Consider the following 20,417-nt stretch of genomic DNA (forward strand, 5'->3'; position numbering starts at 1 on the left):
TCTCCAACTAATATGTACAACACATTGAGACAAAACAAGTTCATAATTATGACCTAGAAGACACCGATCTATCTAATAAACTGATGATGTGGCAGATTGTTTGCAGTAAGCTAGGCACCAGCAACTCGATCGCTACATGGGAAAGAAAATATTTTAAAAAGTGAGCTAGGAAGCCTAGTGAGTGACTAGTTAAGTATAAAATGCTTGGAAGCATAGTCAATGAAAAACCAAGAATAGGTTTTTAGAGCTCAGAGTTTATAAGACTTAGAATTTAACTAGCTTAGCAAATCCACGATCATCAAAAATTATTTTCATAATGTCAAACCCGGAATATTAACAAAAACCTTAGAAACATGGGAAAACATGCTTATAAATCTCATAATTCCTAAAACATATCTAAAACTTGTACTCTAAGCCTTAGTTGAGGTAGAGCAAGCTAGATACACTCAGCATCGATAAACTTAGCTGATGCAGTGTGATCTCGATACAATCAATGTTGATAACTCTCATATGTGCACATAGAAATGTCCCCAAAAGGCTAAGCATCCCAGCACATGGCTCAAAACCTATGTGTGTGCCAAGGTGGGTCCCAAAGACCTATCATACTCAATCTCTGGACTTTTGGATACCTTCATCTCCTTGAGTATCGAGAGTCTCTAAATCAGGCTACATACTTTGAAGTTTGTAAAACTATACTTTTAAACATTAGGGTTTGCATTTAATCCATAGATAACAAAGCATGAAAAGCTCATATCTATCCTTAAAATTATAAAGTTAAGAATCATGCTATTTAAGCTCAAATCATATAATCATGCTTAAAACATAGCTCTTGAAAAGATAAAACATCAAGCTTATGATAAGTAAACCATATTCAACAATTCATCAAAATAACCCATTCATTTTTGGGAAAATGATACTTTGAACTAATTAAGAGAATTTATTCTTAAAACATTTGTCACTCACTGTCACTAGTTAGTTCCCAAAAGCATGTGGGCTATTCCAATTTCTATTTCATAGCTCCCTTAGTTTCTAATTAATCCTTAAATTCCTTTTAGAGTTTATATTTAGTCATTTTTGTAGTTAAAAATCTATAAGGCCCTTAAATGGACTAAAAAATTGCTTACCAACTCCAAAATTCCAAATCAAGTCGATGCCAAGCCCACGACAGTTAGGTGCACGACTAGGGATAGACGTGGGTGCTGAGACACGCACACAGGCACATAGACGCGTGCACAGGGTGTCCTGATGAGCGGCATGGGTAGCAGCGCGCTCGCACGGACTAGGTGTCGAGGGCATGCGGGCTAGGCACGAATGTGTGTGGCTTGGCATTGAACGTGCACGATGTTGAATGTGCGTAGGCTGGGCGTCAATGGTGCGTGTGAGTGAGGCACATGAGGCATTTTGCTTGTGTGGACAGCGTCGAATGTGTGCGGGCACGGGCGATGGTGGATGCTTGGTTGGACGTCGTTGCATGCACAGTGGCTTTGCAATGAGCGCTGCACTGGGTGTCCATCGACAGGCTAACCTCCACTTCTAGTTTCTTCAACCTCCATCCAGCAGTCTACTCTTGAGCACCTTTTCCAGATTGCATTTTCAATGCACAAATCATCATTTCCAGCCAAATTAAATGCAAATTCTTTTCATAAACCTCTTTGACACCCTATTAGCTAACTTACCTCCAATACTAAGTTTCTAATTCCTCCTCAATTCACTAAACACTCTAGCTTGCTTTTGTTTGCTCAAAGCTCAGACCCACCTTGAATTTTCTTCAATTTCATCAACTTTCCAGCTGAATTTCACCATAGTAGCCCTCGGTCTCCTTCACTCATCAATCTCTGATTTGGCTGAAAAAAATCCTCCTTTGCTTGAGTAGATTGGGCAAACCGAGCTCCTTCTTCTTTCCCTCATTTATACAACCGATTGCATGCTCTTTTTCGCATATTAGATTGACATCTCATGCCACTAGTCTGTCTTAAGCTCCTATTAAGCTACCTCAATTAATAAATAAATAACAGTAAAAAATATGGTTTTCCAATCTTATCCAAATTTAATTAAAGAAAACTAAATTCCCTAAACTTCCACCAACCTCTTGGGTCCCTTCTCCTCTCGGACACTTAAACAACTTATGCTTTCTCATCTTCCTCACCTTCAACACATACTTCCTTTCTTATCCTCACCTTCAACGCATAGATTTTTCCTTAGCCAAATTCCAGCCCCCCCCCCTTCATTTCAGGTTCCACGCGTAGCCTACAACTTTAGTAAATTTTTCCTTTCACTCCCACACTTAGGCTACCTACCCTTCAATGCCTTAACATACAACTCCTTCTTGTCTTCATTTTACAAGCTGAATGCCTAAACCTCTCCTTCCCAATTCAGTCTTAAATTTACTAATTGTCTAAAGACATTCCTCCCTCAAAGGCAACGTCAACATAGTTTAACTTGAGAAAATTTAAAGTTGAGGGCTTACAAATTACCTTTTCCTTAAAAGAATTTCGTCCTTGGAATTCAATGAACATCCTCAAGAAAAGAAGTGGAGATACCTACTTTTCATTTGATCTGCACTCTCCCAAGTTGCTTCATCAATTTTGTTGTTCTTCCACAATACCTTAACTAGTGGTATTGTCTTGTTTCGTAGTATCCGTTCCTTCCTGTTTAAAATCTACACAGGTTCTTCTTAAGCTGCACTAGTTATGACTCAAGAACATGAGTTGGATCTGGAAATACTTCCTTAGCATCGGCACGTGGAATATATCATGAATCCTAGACAACTCTATAGGCAAAGCCAACATATACATTGATGACCTTATCCATTCTAGAATCTCATAAAGTCCAATATATCTTGGACTCAGTTTTCCCTTCCTTTCAAATCGTAGAACACCTTTCCATGGAGATAACTTGAGGAAAACTCTATCTCTATCCTCAAACTCTAAATTTCTTAGTCTTTTATCTGCATAGCTCTTTCACCTATCCTGAGCTGTCTTCAGTTTCTCCCTGATCAACTTAACATTCTCTGAAATAGCTTGGATCAACTTTAATCCTATCAACTTCCTACCTACTTTATCCGAACATGCAGGTGTTCTGCACTATCTGCCATACAATGCCTCGTAGGGTGCCATTCCAATCCTGGAATGATAACTGTTGTTGTAGGCAAACTCCATCAATGATAGGTGTGAGTCCCAACTTCCCTTAAATTGCAGTACACATGCTTTTAGCATGTCTTCCAATGTCTGTGTGGTTCTCTTTGACTGACCATCTGTTTGGGGATGAAAAGTTGTATTAAAGTGTAACTTAGTTCCAAGTGCCTGTAGCAAGCTAGGCCAAAACTTAGAAGTAAACCTCGAATCTCAATCAGAAATAATTGACACCGGAGCTCTATACTGACTCACAATCTCGTCGATATATAATTTGGCCAACTTATCCAGAGTAAATTTTACCTAGATTGGCAAGAACCGTCCTCGAATTTACTAAGGCGTAGGCATCATCACATGCTCCCACTTCCACTCAGGAATAGGAAATGGATTCAAGAGTCTTGCTGGCCTTTGACATTCAGGCTTAACTTGTTGACAAATCAAACACTTATTCACACACTCCGCTATCTCACATTTCATCCTTGACACTAGTAATGCCTCTTCAAAGTCTTATACATTTTTGTACTCCCTGGATGCATAACATAAGTTGAACTATGAGTTTCTTCAAGGATTGAATTCTTTAAAGTCAAGTTATTAGGAACACAAAACCTGTCTTGTTTCATTAGGGCTCCATCATGTCTTAAAACATAATCTGCCTTCTGGTTCAAACTCACCTATATTGCTAGCTTTTTAAGAACTGGATCTCCTGGTTGGCTTCTAATAATATCCTCCACCAAGGTAGGCCTCACCTGAAAGTGAGCAAGTAGACCTCCTAAGCCTTCTACTGTTACAACAGAATTAGAACTCCTCAACTCCCTTAATAGAGATACCCTAATGGCATTAAGTGAAAGCCTTAGGATGCCTAGACTTTCCTACTCAATGCGTCAGCTACAATATTAGCTTTCCCTGGATGATACTCTAACGTGCAATCATAATCCTTGATCAACTCTAACCATCTCCTCTGCCTCAAGTTTAGCTCTTTTTGATCAAAGATATACTTCAAGCTCTTATGATTAGTATGGATATGACACCTCTCATCAAACAGGTAATGTGTCCAAATCTTCAGCACTAAGACTACTGCTGCTAACTCTAGGTCATGTGTCGGGTAGTTGCACTCATGCTTCTCCAGCGGCCTTGAAGAATATGCAACCATTTTTCTATCATGCATAAGAAAATGGCCTAAACCTTATCGTGAAGCATCACAATAAATCTCAAACTTTTTCCCTGAAACTGGAAGAGTTAATATAGGTTCTATCACGAGCCTCTTCTTTAACTCCTAAAAACTTTGTTCACACTTTTTTTAGACCATTCAAATTTAGCATTCTTCTTTGTTAAACTCGTCAATGGGTGAGAAACCTTCCACAAATCGTCGATAATAACCTCTTACACCCAGAAAACTACGAACTTCTGTCACTATAGTGGATCGTTTCCACTTAACTATGGCTTTAGTTTTATGAGGATCCATACTAACACTTGCTGTTGTACTACATGACCCAAGAACACAATCAGATTGAGCCAAAACTCACATTTATTAAATTTGGCATATAACTTCTTGTCACATAATGTATGTAATGAAGGATCTCTTATTCAAGAGAACCAATGTGCGGAAGCAAGATCTTACCATGCCCATTGTGAAAGAATAAACGCATTCATAAACATACAAGAACAATTATGCATTATAGAGAAAATTACAGCATGTTTTCTTACTAAAACAAAGGGAATCAAGAGACATACCTTTGAAGAACTCTTCTTCATGTATTCCCTTGATCTACACTGGTCAGGCGTCCCAACGAAGTCTCAACGATCACGAACGCAAAGAAACAAGGAGAAATCGTATAGTAAACTCTCGCTCTCGTCGCAATCGTATCGCAAACTCTCGCTCTCATCACAATCACGAACTGTCTGATCTTCGAACGACAACCTTCGACACTACCACTCGGTAACCTTGGTATTCTCGGAGTGAGAATCCAGGAGTTGTGGGCTCTGTGTGAATTTGGTAGAGAGAAGGAGGGTGTATACGATCGAACTACACGATCGAGTAAGTGGGAGAAAGGTTTAGTCTATCGTATAGACAGTGGGTACTCGATCGTCTAGTAATCATCTAGCAAACTCTCGCTCTCGTGAGCAATCGTCTAGTAAACTCTCACTTTCGTCTAGTAACCTCTCGCTCGATCGTTTAGTCTCTCGAAAGGGATATTAAAAAAATATAGTAACTAATTTATCATATTATATTTATAACATAGAGTAATTTGATAATGAAGCGAGTATTCAAAAAATGAAAACTCTTTTCATTTTATTTTTTAGTTATAAAAACTGAAATTAATCTCCCACTTGCATGAAAGAAATAACCAACTAAAACAATTATCTCATAATTGTTTTTATTATAAATAAATATAATAACTAACTTATCATATTATATTTATAATCTATAGTTTTAATATCACATCATATGTAATATTTAAGCCATAGTTTTTTTCTCCTTTATTTAATATAATTCATATTTATATCAATTTCTCCATTTAATGTATCTAATACATCAAATCAATTATATCACATATAATTGAACTAATTTAATTATATCATATATAATCAAATTTCCTCTTGTTAATTTGAACATTTTAAACTAACCCAAAATCTGATTCTCAACTTGAATTCATTGAGCTACCAAGGGGACTTTATGGACCTGTAGCTTAAAGCTCCAACGACACGTGAATAACTGACTAAACTCTTTAATCACAATATCCACCATCCGTTAACTGCCGGACACTCCACTAAAGACTAACAGCTGCACTCTTCGCACTACATATATATTTTCTGTGTCTATTAGAAATAACCAATCAACAGTACGATGACCCTTCATATATTACTCGTAAGTACAGCTGGGCCAATTTACCATTTTGCCCTTGTAGTTACATCTAACTTCTTACGTACCACTGATTTCTCTAATGAACAATACATCATAGTCTTACTATGAGTGAACACTTCCCTATCTACTTACCCCTACTTCGGGGAAGGAGTGAATTCCTTTTTGTATAGCTGAGTTCCCAACTCCTCAATCAGACGAATCCCCAAAGTGGTAGGTTTGAGTTGGCAATCTGGACACTCGTACCTATGCAAATCAAAGGACTGCTCTCATAGGCAGGAGTTCCTAACTCATTCAGGATTAGTGTCATGTTACCTATGGTCATCCTAGTGAAATGAAAGTCTTTATCATGAACGACATTATATAACGAGACTAAATATTTCGTGGTCCGGTCTTATACAAACTCCTTTGTATAGGATATCCTCACTCGCATGTGGCCACATGAATGATCAGGATCAGACCATCTGTAGCACTTTACAACACTTGTAACATCTACAAAGCGGGTCGTATCCATAATGTCACCAGGATAAGGTTTCCCTCCTTTATCCATATACTACGGACCATTTAGGTTATCACTTAAGGCATGATCCACTTATATGTCTCCATATACATGCTTAAGTTACAACGATAAACAGGGATCTTAGTTTATTGGTTTTTGGTTAAAGCAATTAAAAAATCTCATATTTCATATACAATAGTGAAGAAAATATCTCATATTATTACATCACAAATGTTTGTTCATACACATGTTTACAAACTACAGGACCCTACGAGATTTAGGGCATCAACCCCAACAATCTCTCACTTGTCCTAAAGCTAGTGGGTGTACAAGATAAAAACAATTACAAAACAATAAACTATGGCACTAAGGCCCAATACAAAATCTCCTACTTACCTTAGTCTAGTCGTGGACGGTCCCGTAGACCCATGCTCTGTAGGTGATCCTAAAAATCTGTAGCCGTGAGAGCCTTCGTAAACGGGTCAGCAACGTTGTACTCCGAAGCTATCACGTCCCATCGATGCACAATCTCGCGGATGAGATGATACTTCCGCTCTATATGTTTGCCGCACTTGTAACTCCTAGGCTCCCTAGGATTTGCCACATCACCACTTTTATCACAATAAAGGGTGATGGGCCTAGACATGTTCGGAATAACTTCCATATCAGTTAGAAATTTTCGTAACCAAACGACCTTCTTAGCAGCTTCAGCCTGAAACGTGTGATCAAAATTCTAGTACAAGTGGGAAAGCATATGAGAAGTTAGACAAACCTGGAGATTATGATGCTTCTCTTGACATGCCAATTGCCTTAAGAAAAGGCACCAGGTCTTGCATTAAATATCCTATGTACAACTTTTTATCTTACAATAATCTGTCTTCTAAGTTCAGGGCTTTCGCTGCCAGTCTTGACACAACAACAATACCAAAAAACATACATGTTGCTATGGAGATTCCAGAGTGGAAGACTGCCATTATAGAAGAAATGAGAGCTCTTGAAAAGAATAATATGTAGGATCTTGTTACTCTCCCAAAAGAACATAAAACAGTTGGGTGCAAGTAGGTGTCCACTCTGAAGTATAAATCTAATGGTACTTTAGATAGGTATAAGGCCAGACTTGTAACGGAAGGGTTTACTTATACTTATGATGTGATTATTCTGAAACATTCGAGTTATTCTCTTTGTTGCAGTAAATAAAGATTGGATTCTCCACCAACTTGATGTGAAAAATGCCTTTCTCTATGGTGATTTAAAAGAAAAGGTGTATATGAATCATCAGGTGTGTAAACTCAAAAAGTCCTTGTATGGTCTGAAACAGTCCCCGAAAACTTAGTTTGACAAGTTTACTACCTTCGTTAAGTCCCAAGGGTTCACTCATGAACACTCTGACCATACATTGTTCACGAAAAAGTTAGTATCTGGGAAAATTGTTGTCCTAATCGTATATGTGGATTGTCTTGTCAAGAGATGATATTGATGAGATCACCAAATTGAAAAAGAAGATGGCAGACGAGTTTGAAATCAAAGACCAGGGAATCTAAATTATTTTCTTGGAATGGAAGTGGCCAAATCAAGGGAAGAAATCTTTGTCTCACAATGGAAGTACACCCTTGACTGGTTAAAGGAAACAGGTATGACTGGATGCAGACCTTCCTATAGAATTCAATGCTAAACTGGGAGATTTTGTTAATAAAATTCTAGATGATAAAGAAAGGCATCAACGTCTAGTGAGAAAGTTAATTTACTTGTCAGTCAATTTATGCAGGCACCTTATGAAGAACATATGGAAGCTATGAATCAAATTTTGAGATATTTGAAAAGCACTCCTGATAAAAGTCTAAAGTTCAGAAAAACTGACAGGAAATACATTAAGGCCTATACCGACTCTGACTAGGCAGGATCAGTGATTGACAGAAAGTCTACCTCAGGGTACTGTACCTTTATGTGGGGTAACCTGGTTACTTGGAGAAGTAAAAAGCAAAGTGTAGTTGCTAGAAGTAGTGTAGAGGCAGAATACAGAGCTACGAGTGTGGGAATTTGTGAAGAAACTTGGTTAAAGAAAGTACTGTCTGATTTTCATTAAGATGGTATCTTACCTATGAAACTCTATTGTGATAATAAAGTTGCTATAAGCATCGCCTATAATCCAGTTCAACATGATCGAACAAAACATATGAAGATTGACAGACACTTTATACAAGAGAAATTGGACAATGACAGTATCTATATTTCATATATTCCATCAAATCAACAAGTTGCAGATGTTCTCACAAAAGGGTTACTTAGGCAAAACTTTGACTCTTGCGTTAACAAGTTGAGTCTGATTGATATCTATGCCCCAACTTGAGGGGGAGTGTTGGAAAAAATGGGCTTAGTTGATCGTTTATAGTCCCGGGGATATTATAGTTATTTACTTTACCCTATTTTTCTTTCCTGTTTTGTATTTAGGCTTGTTGGAGCCTATAAATAAGAATCCTCTTGTATTCCTCACATTATGTAAAAATTAATAAAACGGAGACTCTCTATCATGGTTTTTCTCCTTGTTCTAGGGTTTTCCATGTAAATCTTGTGTCTCCTCTTTCTCTCTTTTAACAAAACTAATTAAAAGATTAAACGTATTTCTGATCTTATTAGAAATAAAGTGATCATAGATCTAAAGTGAATCATATTTTGAACTATTTAAAAAATTATTTTTAACCTATGTGAGCATGCAATTCTTTATTATAGATTTTAATTTCTAATTTCATTTATTTATAACTATTATAAACAATAAATTAAATAAATTAAAACTTAAGATTGCATCATATTTATAAATTATCTAAAGTAGTGTCATGCTTCATGCAATCTCATTTTCATTACTTAATATATATAACATTTATATAATAAAGTAATAAAAAAAATATTAACAACATGCACCCATCCAATTTAGCTATATATTATAACAATTATAATATAAATGATGCATGGTAATGTTATTAATGCATGCATTCATATATTATAACTCTTATATTATATGATGCATGAGCATACTTTAATTAAATAATGCAACTATGTTATAATATTTATAATATTCATGATGCGTGAATAATGCATAACCTATGGTGGAATTTTCTATATATAACATATATTATGTCATATATCATAAAATTAAATCATACATCCAATGCATAATTGAAAAAAATAAATAAACAAGTTATTGGACTAGGATTGACTTCCTAACAATTAATTAAATTAATATAATATCTATATTAAATTAATTAATTAAAAACAAACTATTACAATAATAATAAAGAAATTAAGTTGTTGCACTGCCTGAGAAGAACCAAACCGCTCGCGAACTGAACTGTGAATTGCGAACCGCTGACGAATTGGCTCCATCGTGCACGTCCTTCGCGTTTGAGAGCGTCACAACACTGTACCCTAATGTTTCGATGCTATAGAAATTTTCTCAGTCGACTCGCATCGGAGCATCACGACGCTAGGGTATAGCGCCACGATGTTGTTGTACAGAAAGCTTCTATATCGTTTCGACTCTAATTTATTCCATTTTGGCCTGAAACATCCACATCTTCGCCGGAACAAAACACGAACGACATAGACTATGAATATACAAACTCGATTGCAATTAACACCAAAAAACAACAGGCCTTTATGTTGGGTTGTATGTCCTAAAACTCATGGTTTTTAGACACTAAACATATTCTATTTGACAATAAAGTTGTTATTGAAGTTATTCAATAAAAGATGTTATTGGATAAGTGAATTGCACATTTTAACCCTAAATTTAATCAACTAAGAACTTCTAGTTATAATATGAATACTTGAACTTTATATGGAGACATAAAAGTGGATCAAGTTTGAGTAATAGCCAAAACGATCTATAGTATAGGGATAAAGTTGGGTACCTTAACCTAGGGACACTTTCGGATGTGGTTCACTTTATATTTAATACAAACGATGTGATTTTGAAATGTTCCTGTGGAGACATATAAGTGAGGGTGTCCTATGCAATGAGTTTGCATAAGACCGGACCAAGAAATAGTCACTTTTACTTTTAACGTCGTTTACTGATAAGACTGACTATTTCAATTTGATGACTTGGGTAACTCGATCTTAATCCTGAGCTAACTATCAACTCCTGTTTATTCGAGATTATCCTTTAATCTGTATGGGTGAGAGTGGCTCAACATCGCTGACTCAATAAGCCTCCCGTTTTAGGGGTAAGACCGGGTAGATAGTTGGGGACATAGTCCTACAAGATGAAATTCGCTCCTACCCAATTCTATGGATAGTAGATAGGTTGTTCTCTTAAGTGCTGTCTCCGGGTCTTGAACAAGGGGCCCCACCTTCTCATTGGTCCAAGAGGGACTCGATTTAATGGTTGGATCATAAACTAATTGTTCATTAGAAGATCAGTGGGATTTAAGGAATAAGATGTAATTACAGGGGTAAAACTGTAATTTTGACCCAACTGTAATTACGAACAACCTGTGAATGATCAATTTACTAAGCATGGTTAAATCAAATGGACAGAAATATATCTACAGTGAGGAGAGTATAACTACTGGCTTTAGTGGAGTGTCCTGGTAGTTAACTAATGTTGGTTAATTAGGTTAAAGAGTTTAATTGGTTAATCTCATATCGTCGGAGCTCACGATTTGTAAAATTCTCATTTAATTTACGCTTTGTACCACATGAATTAGATAATAGGATCTTGTTAATGAAGCAAAAGAGTCAAGCATATATAGATTATCAATTGAAGAACCAGTACCAATAAACATGGAATCTTAAAAAAGACTAAATTTATTATTTTCAAAAGAACAAGAAAAACCAAATTTGTCCAATCTGGAAATAGAAACTAAATTCCGTCTAAATGACGGTACAGAAAAAGTCTCATTCATATCCAAATAACAACCAGTTTTTAAATGCAATCTAAAATTCCCAATAGCTTCAACTGGAACTGCTTTGCCATCGCCCACATAGATGAATCTTTCAGCACTTGGTGGCTGGCTTCACAAGCAACCCCTTCTTTGCACGTCATTTTGCGTATCTGGAACAATTTTTCTTGAAGTGACATTTCTTTTTCAGAAAAACAAGGATTTTGAGTAACCTGTTTCTTTCTCTTATTCTGTTGAGATGTCCTTTCTGTAGCACTGGTAGATTTTCTTTTCTTCTTATCATGAGAGTCAGTTGCCAAATGAACACTTTCCATCCTTTTTCTCTTAATCCTATCTTCATCTTGCACACATTATGAGATAAGCTCATTAATACTTCATTTATCCTTCTAAGTATTATAGCTGATCTTAAATGAATGAATTGTGCAAGAAGAGAGATAAGTACCAGATGTACGAGCAAATTTTCATTTATCTCGATATCAAGTGCCTTTAGTTACTTGCAAGATTAGACATTTCTATAATGTACTCCCTTATGTTCCTATTGTCCTTATACATCATGGAAGTTAAGGAAGTTAAAAGACTACTTGTTTCATCTTTTTCATTTTTAGCAAAATATTTCTCAATTTGAGCAAAGAACTTATTGGTATTTTCACTTTCCGTGATAGAGCCTTGAAAAGACTCTGGAATGGAATGCCTAATGATCATCAAACACATGCGATTTAACCATTCCCACTTCTCTATAGTAACCGTATTCAACTGTTCTCAGTAGAAGTAGGTTTATCTGAATGCAAGGTCCAAATCCATACACCCGGGAAGTATTTTTTAGCTTTCCTTTCAAATCTTGAAGTTCGATCTATTCAACTTAAGGATTGAACTTAAATTTCAAGATATTTCAGTAAGACCAATTGAAACAATAACAACAAAACATATACTCACAATTAAAATATAACAAAATAATTTCACATATGTGGTGGGCCTAACAAGATACCTAGCACAACATTGATGTTCAGCCTTTGGGCAAAAACACCAATTGTAAATGGTACTCTCAATGCAATAATCAAAGGGCTAGTTGCATAAATAGAATTCAAGCCCAAAATAATAGAATATGTAGTACAAAGAAAAAATAATTGCATATATAGATCAAAAAATGGTAAAAGACAAAAAAACCCATGCCTAGCCACCATTTTGTTCGTTTCTTCCCGATTTTCTCAAATTAAAAGCTATCACTAATAGCAGCTATCAATAATAACCACTGATAGCTGCTATCAGCTGCTATCGCTGATAGCTTCTATCAATTGCTATCGATGATAGTTGTTATAAGCGATCGCTTTCAAATTGAGAAAAATTAATACAATCTTGAAATATTGACTTTTAATTTGCTATCAATTATTAGTAGTTATCATTGATTCACTTTCATCAATTGGAATCAACGTTGAAATATTACTATTTAAGGCTATTCGTGGCTATTACTGATAGTAGCTATCAGTCGTTATTATTGATAGACTTTCATCAATTAGAATCAACCTTGAAATATTAACACTTAAGGTTATCAATGATAGACTTCTATAACTGGTTATCACCTTTGAAAAAAACTCGATATATAGATATCACCTAAGTTTTATCATCGATATCACTAACATCACTCATATTGTGGTTATCAGTGATAGCTTCTTTCACTGATAACATCAATAATAAGATGTTATCAATGATCTCACTGATATCATACTATCAGTGATAGTTCTCTATCACTGATAACGTGCTATTAGTGGTAGATTCTATCACCGATAACGTGCTATTAGTGGTAGCTTCTATCATCGATAACGTGCTATCAGATAGCTTCTATCATCGATAACATGCTAACTTCTATCGGTAGTAGCTTCTATCAATCATAGCCACTGAACATATTTTTGCCCCTTTCTTGTCCTTCCCAAACATTTATAAGTCTCTTTTCTTTTCGATGATAGATTCTATCACTGATAAACATGCTATTAGTGATAACTTCTAGGCATTCCACTTACATTTTAGTTCAAGATTCAACTTTATTAATTAAGTTCACTACGTTGGCTATCAATGATAGATTTCTATAAGTGACTATTAACTACGAAAATATAATCAAAGATTAAGCTATCAATGATTGAAAATATTAGTGGCTATCACTAATAGACTTTCATTTGCTATTTATATTTATTATTTGTTATAATAATCAAACTTGATGATTGGCTTGTTGGTGTTAAGTCACTTATGAATTGAGTACTTTCAAGTTCTGCCTATGGAACATTAGCTCATAATTCTTGTGAAAAAAAAGGGAAGAAGAAAAAATTCAAATAAAGGAAAGAAAAATTTTAAAAATAAGAGAAAGAGAAGAAGCAAAAACTGAAAAAAGGAAAGAAAATTAAATAAAAAAACAAAGCAAAAATCGGACAAATGAGAGAAAAACTAAAAAAAGAAAAAGAGAAAGAGAAGAAGCAAAAACTGAAAAAAGGAAAGAAAATTAAAAAAAGAAAGGAAAAAAGAAAGAAAGGAAAGAAAATAAAAAATAAAGGAAAGAACAAAAATCGGATAAATGAAAGAATAAAAAAAAAGGACAAGAAAATAAAATGAAAAAATGTAAAAGGGAGGGAAGAAGCAAAAATCGAAGAAGATAAAGAAAATAAAAAGACTAAAAAAATGTGTACAACAAGGGAGGACGAAATTGAAAAAAAGAAAAATCAAAGATTGACTAATCAATTCATTCATATTTACAAATATTTTAAAGATGTAATATATTTTTAAATTTTTTCTCTTATTCTACTATGTATTACAAATATCCATAATCAAAATACTCTGTCAAAAAATAACTTTTTTTGGACCGACTATCTTTCATATAGACAATCCTTATAATTGTCACAAACTCATTACCACATGCATAACCACAATTTGGCCAAATAATTATCTTCCTTTAGGTCGATAATTATCCGCATAAATTTATGAATATGCACATCTTATATTTTATAATTAAATTAATCTAGATAACAGATGCTACTTTGGTAACATATTATTTATCCAATTCAATCTAAAATATAAGACACAATAATATAATAATATTATTGTACAAAATAATAGAAGAATAATACGATATATCGTTTCAAAATTCACCCAATGCACACACATAATACATTTAAAGCAACATAAACATGTGAATATCACCAAATATTATTTATCAAATTTAAATTTAAATTCACTAAAAGATCAACCAAATTTAAATTTAATTTTATCATATTATCAATCAAATTTAAATATAAACTTAAATCCACAAATGATTGAACCTAAATTCACAATATGATTAATCTAACTTAAACTTGAATTATCAATCAAACTTTAGATTGAAATCGATAAATTTATCAATCAAAAACCAAGAGACATCGATAAGAATTTTATCAAATTATTAATCAAGAAAACTTAGAAACATCAAATAAGAAATTCAATCGGCAGGCGAGACCCTCAATTGGAAATTAATCCAAATGATTGATAAATTCAATACTATCAAACTATTTAAAGAAAATAACAACTGAATTCAATCTATTTAAGAAACTATCAAATTCAACGCAATAAAATTTTTTTAAAAAAATTGAATTCAGTGGATTGGATAAGCCAGCAAGATTCATCAATTGCCTACACAAGAGCCTTCAGATGTGGCAACCATCGTCGATGAAATCTGCAACCATCACCGATGAAATCTGCAACCAACGTTAAGGGTTCCTTTTGTTGTGTTGCTCGCGTCGCGACGGGGAGATTTCTCCCCTTTCTTTAATTAAATCATCTTTAAATACTTTAACCAAAATCAAAATTGTATCACAATACTTATAGAAAACGAACATAAACCAACAATCTAACGTGAAAATCTTGCTCCGATATCACTTATTAACATAATTACTTTAAATCTATATTGAAAAGATAAACCATAAGATCATTCATACCAAATTGTCAAGTATATATACATATCAGATTCCATTGAAAGAATATGGTCTTCCTCAACTAAAACACCGAATGTCCTTAGTGGGATCTCTCTACGTTATATTGTTTTGGTATATAAGGGACCATAGTCCTAAGGTCTTTTTATATACTAGTTCAATTGGAAACCTAAGTCCATAAGAATCCAAAGCCTTCATTAATTAGATCACATATGTGATTCAATTTAATAAAATGATAAATTATTAATCTATATACATCGTTTATATTTTAATTATACGTATTATTATTTAAATACGTCTAATAATTTTTAAACAAGTGGAAAAGTTTAAGGACATTTTCTTTTATAATTTAACCTTAGTGAAATAGTTACATATTTATATTAATGATCTATTTCCTCGAGGAAAATACTCCATTATCCAAGAGGATTTTGCTGCAAAACGTCAGGTGGATGTTTGTCGTTGTACCTCTATCTTCAAGCTTTCAGGGAGCTTCCTCAAAATTTTCAAGTTTACGTTGAATATGAGATTTCTGTCTTGAGCCAACTTGGAGTTGAAACAAAGACAGAAACAAGTAATTATTAGCTACTTTTTACCTTAATTTATGCAAACTAAATCATTAGGGTGTGTTTAAAAATAGAAAAATGAACCATTTATTTATAAATATATAAAAAAAAATGTCTTAGTGACACTTTGTTATATTTAAAAATAATTTTAACAAGTAGTCGAAGTGAAAGTTAATAAGATATCTGCCTTGAAAACACTAGTTTGGATGGAAATGTTGCTTTTTATTTTAATTTTATTATTATTATTTAAAGATTATTAGATGTATATGCAACATTGTTTGGTCGAATTGCAAACTTTTATCAAATATGATTCATATGTCAGTTAAAAATAATGTTGAGAGTGCATCAATTAATTCCCAGTTTTTTCAACTAAATTAATTGTTGGGTAATAGAAAGCAAGTCAATTAATTGAAATTGGTGATATTATTTCCATAAAGGAATAAAGCCTCACACAGCCATGTTTGATTTTGCATTATAAATGTCATTTACAATGACTGTTTAGTGGAAGATGATTAAAAGAAACCTTTAAAATTCTTATTTGTGGGCTAATTAGTGCATTTTCACTAATATAAAATTAATTAATATACAAATTAATGAAGGGACATATATGGAATTACAAAATTATCACTAAGGTAAGATTTATGAGTTATTTAGTCAACATATAAGCATAACAATTAATGGATATAATACATGCACTCTTCTTGTATATGGGACAAAAGAGGTATTTGATTTGTTTTAAGGTCAAAGTTTCAAATATCTCTTCTTGCATATTGTTGAATTAAAAAAACGTTAAATTAAAATTTTGGACATAAAAAAGTTAATTTGTTATAGATTTTGAAGTTCATGACAAAATTATAATGATTTTTCAAGTACGAGACAAATTATTACAACTCATTATTTAAAGACTAAATTGTTCCTAGTGTAAGTTTATGGATCAAAATATATATTTTTAACATAGGATTAAAAAAAAAACCATTTCTTTATCGAACAAACTTGAAGACGAGGGTTCATCTCCTTGGGACCTTGTTTCTTGAGGTGAGTGTACTTTTTCTTATGTTTTGTTGGTTTTTACTCTTGTTCTTTTCTTAATACATTTGGTTGTCTTTTGAATGTGTATTAACGTAACTAGATTATAAGGTCCTTCTCTTTATTGCAATTCAATATTTTTTTAAAAAAAAAAAAAGAAAAGACTAGATGCATGTATGGGAGTGATGGTTGAAGTAATTTTAGAAAAAGATTTTAGATAAAAATAAAATATATTGTATTTAGTATTTTTTTAATTAAAAATACTTTTAATCTCTAATTTCTTTCAAATTACAATTTAAGCCATGCAATTTATAATTTAGCCTTTATAGCTTAAAATTTGTTATAACATGGTTTTTATAGTTTTAAATTTGCAACGACCTATCATGCTAAATTTTGAAAAGGTTTAATAAATTTTTGAAAAGGAAAATCAATTTATACTTCCAATGTTTGTGGGTTATATCAAGATCAAAAAGTCAAAAGAGTTAATGTTGAATAATTCTTTAAACTTGTTTAGTGACTAGAGAAGGCTAATTGAGTTTTAAAATGTTGTAAAAGGGACTCTGACTAAATAGAGTAATATCGCAACTAAAGTAGATTGAGAATAATAATAATGAAGAAGAAGAAGGGAGAGAATAATACACAATGATTTACATGGAAAATCCCTAAATAAATTAAGGTAAAACTCACCAGCAAGGATAGGCGAACTCTACTATAAAATAGGAGTTACAAACTTTCTTTCTTATAGAGGAACACCAAGTTCTTTTACAAGAAGAAACTCTATATTTTATCTCTCACTTGTTTTTTTTTTTTTTTTTTTTTTTTTGGCAACCATGGGTCTTCACCTATTTATAGTTCAAAGAAACTTGGCCGTCAAGCAGATCCAATGACTCCAAATTGTTCTTGATAGATGTGAAGAATCCAATGGCTCCAATTTTCCTAGAGAGATGTGAAAGATCTAGGGGTCACAATTTGGTCTTGGACAATGTGTAAGATCCAATGGCCCAAAATAATCTTCTAAGAAACTTCTTGAATAATAAGGATTTTTCTTGATAATTATCCAACATTCTCCCACTTGGAGATTTGATTGAGAATCAATTACAACTCCACATCATTCTTTCTACCTTGTCATCTTCATGTTACTTATGTTTCTGCTAAGCCATTCGAGGATGGACACCAAATGAATTTTCAGCGTTGGCTGGCTTTGTCAAGTAATCTGCTAGGTTTTCTTTTGTATGAATTTTATACATATCCACTATTCCTTCCTCCACTTTCTCACGAATGAAGTGGTACTAGACTTGAATATGTTTGGACTTAGCATGGAAAGTTGGATTCCTTGCAAGATACAAGGCTCTCTGATTGTAACAAAATAGAGAAATTTTCTCATGTTCATGAGTGAGCTCCTTCAATAGCATTTTTAACCATATCGCTTGTTTGCTAGCTTATGTAGCTGCAACATATTCTGCTTCTATTGTTGACATAGCCACAACTGACTGTAGTTTGGAAACCCAGCTTACAACTCCGTTAGCAAGAGTAAATACATATCCAGTGGTGGATTTGCTTGGATCAAGATCACTTGTAAAATCTAAGTCTACAGATCCTCTGACAGTAAAGTCTAATCCTCCATAACACGATGCAACATTCATGGACCATTTAATGTATCTAAGGATCCTTTTAACAGCACTCCAATGCTCTCGACCAAGATTCATCATATACTGACTAACAACTCCCACTACATGTGCAATGTCTAGTCTAGTACAGACCATGGAAAACATTAAACTTCTCATTGTTGATGCATAGGATACTCGAGACATCTTCATCCTCTCTGCTTCACTACAAAGGCTCATACTAGATGCTATCTTGAAATTAACAAGAAGAAGAGTAGAAATTGATTTACAATCTTGCATGTTGAAGCGTTACAGAACCTTCTTCAGATAATTTTTCTAAGACAACCAAATCTTTCTATTATTTATGTCTCGATGAATTTGCATCCCCAGAATTTTGTTTGTTCGTCCCAAGTCCTTCATTTCAAATTCCCTAACCAACTAAGCCTTTAATTTTTCGTTATGATCTTTGTAAGGGTTTGCTACCAACAAGTCGTCTACATATTGTTGGGGTTGACGCCCGAAATCTCATGGGTTCTATTGTTTGTAATTGTAATGCACAAATGATTTATTTATTTAATAAAATATGTGATATGTTATTTGACATTTAGTAAAATTAACCCATAAAACCAATAAACTAATATCCAAGGTTATCTTTTATAGCTTAAACATGTATGTAGATCATGTTTGTTGTACATTACAATTACAAAATGGTCTATAGTAGATAGATAAGGTTGGATACCTTATCTAGACGACACTACGAACACGACCCGCTTTGTAGATGTTACAATTATTGTAAAGTGCTACAAATGATCTAATCCTGATCATTCATGTGGAGACATGTGAGCGGGGGTGTTTTATACAAAAGGGTTTGTATAAGACCAAACCACGAAATGAATAGTCTCATTATATTACGTCGTTAATAGTAGAGACTTACATTTCACTAGGATGACCATAGGTGACATGACTTGAATCCTGAGTGAGTTATGAACTTCCACCTATGAAAGCAATCCTTTGATTTGTATGGGTGAGAGTAGCTAGAACGGCGACTCAATAAACCTACTATTTTGGGAATTCGTCTGATTGGGAAGTTGGAAACATAGCTACACAAGACGAAATTCACTCCTTCCCTAATGTCGGGGTAAATAGATAAATTGCTCCCTTAAAACTGATTCCAGGGCTTGAACAATGTGGTGTCATACCCTCTCTTAGCCCGAGAGGGATTTGGTCATATGACTTATTATTCATTAGAGAGATTAGTGGTACTTAAGGAGTTAGATGTAACTATGGGGGCAAAATGATAATTTTGGTCCAACGATACTTAGAGCAATTTGTGAAGGGTCATCGCACTATTGGTTGGTCATATCCAATGGACACAGACATATAACGTAGTGTGACGAGTGTAGCTGTCAGTCTTTAGTGAAGTAACCGATAGTTAATGGATGTTGGATGATTTAATTAAAGAATTTTAATTAATTATCCGAGTACCATTGGAGTTTCAATGTACAGGTTCATAAGGTCCCCTCCGTAGCTCAACCGGGATTATTGAGAATTATTTTTTGATTAATTTGAATTGTTCAAATTAATTGAGGGAATTAATTATATGTGATATAATTAAATTAAATTATCTATATGTGATATAATTAAATTAAATTATCTATATGTGATATAATGAATATAATGTATTTGATACATTATAATATAAAGTTTATTTTGAGAGGAATTAAATATTTGAATATGATTCAAATACTAATTATATGGATGTGATTCATATAATAAATTTAATATGAATTCGATTTATATTAAATACCATGTATCATTGAGAGAAATTAAAACTATAGGTTATATTGTATTTGATACAATATAAAAACTATAGGTTATGTGTTATATTT

At 33.5% G+C, this 20,417-nt stretch overlaps 1 long non-coding RNA gene across 2 annotated transcripts in view; it reads right to left on the reverse strand.

Annotated features, from left to right (window-relative positions):
• Positions 1-11,004: 11,004 nt before the first annotated feature.
• The window catches only part of LOC120068451, a 19,102-nt gene continuing 9,689 nt past the window's right edge, over positions 11,005-20,417 (reverse strand). The window contains exon 4 of one of the 2 annotated variants that reach the window (XR_005479206.1): positions 11,005-11,728. This is a non-coding gene — a long non-coding RNA (uncharacterized LOC120068451). Of the gene's footprint in view, positions 11,729-14,378; positions 15,879-20,417 lie in introns of those variants that run through there. The other variant, XR_005479205.1, reaches the window with a different exon arrangement.

This window comes from Benincasa hispida, chromosome 12 (genome assembly GCF_009727055.1).
Source record: "Benincasa hispida cultivar B227 chromosome 12, ASM972705v1, whole genome shotgun sequence".
Lineage (NCBI taxonomy): Eukaryota > Viridiplantae > Streptophyta > Magnoliopsida > Cucurbitales > Cucurbitaceae > Benincasa > Benincasa hispida.